Source organism: Nestor notabilis, unplaced genomic scaffold (genome assembly GCF_000696875.1).
Source record: "Nestor notabilis isolate BGI_N333 unplaced genomic scaffold, ASM69687v1 scaffold21914, whole genome shotgun sequence".
In the NCBI taxonomy this organism is placed as follows: domain Eukaryota; kingdom Metazoa; phylum Chordata; class Aves; order Psittaciformes; family Psittacidae; genus Nestor; species Nestor notabilis.
Window position 1 is genome coordinate 7,525 of NW_009925508.1, and position 3,786 is coordinate 11,310.

Sequence of the window (3,786 nt, forward strand, 5' to 3'; positions counted from 1 at the left end):
ACCTGAGGCCATTGCCTCTCATTCTATCACTTGTTACTTGGGAGAAGCGACCAACCCCACCTCACTACAACCTCCTTTCAGGCAGTTGTAGAGAGCAATAAGGTCCCCCCTGAGCCTTCTCCAGACTAAACATCCCCAAAATCCTTTGGTGCTGTTCTGGTCGTGAAGCTGGTCTGAGTGACATCAGGGAAGGTATTCCTGCCATTGGGAGAGAAAAGGCAGAAGGAATAGGATAGTTGTGGTGAGTCACTTACACTTGCAGGTTGGCAGCTCTGATGGAAGAGGCCTCTTCCACCCGCAAGAGGAAGAGAGGCCCATGTGGCTGCTGGAGCTGCAGGAAACATCATGGCCAGGCTCACGCTGAGCCCTAACAACAGCCTTTTGCTGGGCATTTCCCATCCTTGGCTAGTTTTGGAATCCTGGAGGAGGGAAAAAGCAGTTTCAGTTCCCCCATTTCCCCATGGGGACTGTGGACTGATCTGGGGTGCAGCGCTCGCTTTGCTGTGCAAATACCCACCTGGTGAGCCCAAGCACAAGCAGACACCCCTCTCCTGCACTACTCATCCTCCCTGCTTGCTCTTCACCCCTTCTCCCCGCTGGTGTGAGCCAGGACCCCCACATCTGTGGCACAGGAGCCTGCAGGGGACCATCAGGGGTTTGCAGCTGGACAAGGGACACAGGGACACCACCAGTGCTGGAGGAGGGCACAGGGGAGCTCCCTGCCCTGGGGTCTGGATCTCCTGGGGCAGGAGGGAATCTCTCGATCTCGGCAGTGTTTGCTCTGTCTGGACTCCAGGAGGCATCTGGGAGTCCTACATACATGGATCCTTCCCTTCACCGCTCCTTTGTCCCTCCCTCCAGCGGGAGGAACAATGCAGAGGATATGGGGAGGTGGTGGGATGAGTGGGGAGAGAGGATGACTCCTTGCCTTGCCCTTTGTGGACCATGGCTAGATAGTGGAGAAAGAGAGGCCTCCTGCAAGCCTGGCTGTGCTGGAAAGGAATCATAGAATGGGTTAGGTTGGAAAGGACCTTAAGATCCTCTAGTTCCAAACCCCCTGCCATGGGCAGGGAAGGGAAAGGAAAGGAAAGGCAGCTTTTAGTTGGGTGAGGCCAGTGGTGTTTTACAAGTCCCTCCTTCACGCAGGAGCTGTAGATTTGGGCATTTCGGGTCCAGGTCGCTGCTCGCAGCAGACAGGCAGACCTGCGGATGCTCTCCAAACCAAAGGATGCACCTCTGCCTACTCACACGTGCCTTCCCTGCTGGGCAACCACACGTGGAGCTGGTTCCCACTCCTGCAACAGGCCCTGTCCAGCCCCAGCACTGCTCTCAGGCTACATGGCAGCCACCAAGGCACCCAGAGCAGCCTCCCCACGCCTTAACCCAGCAGCTTCCGCACCCCAGCTCCACATCCCAGCGTCTCCAGCGCACCCGCTGCTCGCAGTGACGTGGAAGTTCATGTGCTGAGAGGCAGCAAAGCCGATGCACCTCAGGTCTGCATCGCTGCATCTCCATCACCACTGCTACCCAGCCTCGCTTGGCGCCACAGCCGTGTCTCCTGGCCACCAGTGGACAGCCCTTAAGGTCTAAGGGGCTGTGGCACTGTGGGATTTGGGCTGATGTGGAACAGTGTTACTAAAGTTGTCTTAACACGCTCGGATTCCAAACCTCCACGGGGCTTTTCTCTCCTCTGCTGCGTGTCTGAGCGGGCAATGGGAAGTGCGCCTCAAGCACTGAGCAATCATCACAGAACAAGCAACATCCTGCTACAAACTTAAGTATTGTTTGAGGTTATTCTTATCCGGGCACGATTTATGGCCCCTGAGCTTTGCTTTATCCTTGGAAACAAATGGCTTCAACAAAATAAAAGTTACTTTTCCAAAGAGGGGCTGCTATCACATTTCTGTCACCGTTGCAAACAAGATAATGCAACCTGGGGTGTCCTGGCTAATCAGGAAAGCAGCAGCAGCAGCACAGTTGTTCTTTGTTACAGCTTGACATCTGATATTAACGGCCCTTTTGTGCTTCTAAAACACCTTTCCTCTCGGAGCGCTGTGAAGAATCAATTCATTAAGCTACAGAATATGTAGGTAAAAGCTGAGGGGTTGCAGACAGCGAATGCAGCTTCTGTGTGTGCCAGAAGAGGTGGGGAGAGGGGATGTTTTGCTCTTGTGAGGTGCACCCGGGGTGCAGGTATCTCTTTCTGGGAGGATGAACCCCTCCAGCGGAGTCTGTGTCCCTCTGAGGTCTGCAGGAGCTGGTGGGGCACTGGCACAGGCTGCCCAGAGGAGCTGTGGCTGTCCCATCCTTGGAAGTGATCGAGGTCATGTTGGATGTGGCTTGGAACAACCCGGCCTAGTGGAAGGTGTCTGTGCCTCATCACCAGACACTTTGGCACTGGGCTCTCTGTGCACCTCGAGGTGACCCTTACCTGCTGCATTCACCCTTGGGCTGGGCACCAGTAACAGCGACCCCGGCAGCACGGCCCCTTGGCCACAGCCCTGTGCTCAGGTCCTCCGGGCCACCCCTCAGCTTCGGAGCTTCTCACCTCCATCAGCAGCTCCGTGCCTCCTCCCAGCCAGGGAGCTGCTCCAGCAGGGCAGGGACCTGAGCCATGCTTGTCCATAGGTTCTCTCTCCAGCTTAGTCAGTGCCAGTAAATGGAAAAGGTCTTGGAAAGTAAACAGCAGCGTGACTTGGCTGGGCAGGAAGGATTGCCTGGGAGCAGGGAGCGTGAGGTGTGCCCGGGGTGTTAGCGAGGCTGTGATCCGGGGGTTCGGCGTGCGAGGGTTTCATGCACAGCCTCCCATGGACCTCCTTCGATCTGGGGATGGATCTCACACTGGGTAACATCTGCCATTGATTTCCATGGAGCTGGTGTTTCCAGCCAAGCAGGACGGCTGCAGACTCCCCAGCGGTGCTAGTGTTACAGCTGGCTGGAAAACGTCCAAGGAAATCCATCCTGTCGGAACAGGGTGATTTATCAAACAGGGCTCTTTCTGTGGCAATCTGCCATTTTCAGTGGAAAAGGTTTTCCAGGTCCAGGCAGGAACGAGGTGAGAATCACCCAAGAGCAGCCCCGGGTCTGGATTAGAGGTTTGGATACGGACATTCAGCACCCTCTCCTGCCTGAAGCCGGTCTGGCATGTGGATGTGGCTGTATCCACCTCAGAGGAGCGCCCTCAGCCATGGCCCACGCTAGCATGTGCCTCATTTTCTCCCATTTGTAAGGGCGAAAAAACCCTGTTTCTTTCCCCAAAATACTGAATCTGTGACCGTTTTCCTGGCAGGCAGAAAGCCGTTTTGCACTGAGCCAGCAGCAAAGCTGTTGAAAAGCCACTAAGCTGAAGCAGTGGCTTCAAGTTTCTCCGCAGTATCATCTGCACTAATAACTTGATGTTTTAAACCAATTTAACATGGAGGAGAACGGGCGTTTGGAGCCGATGTCACTGTGTGTTTCGTGCTGTGGTACTGAGGGTTCTGCCAGGCCTCCCGGTGTCTGCTGGAAGGAGACGGTTAAGGACCAAAGCCAGGAGCCGCAGCAGGCGCGCAGGATGATGCTGGTGGGCAGGGGAGGAACAGTGGGAGCTCATCACTGGTGGGGTAACAGCAGCAGATCGATGGGATGTTTCAGACTAGAGGTAAGGAAGAGGGGTTTTACAGTGAGGGTGGTGAAACACTGGCACGGGTTGTCCAGAAGGGTGGTGGATGCTCCATCCCTGGAGACATTCAAGGCCAGGCTGGATGTGGTTCTGAGCAGCCTGATCTAGTTGAGGATGTCCCTGGC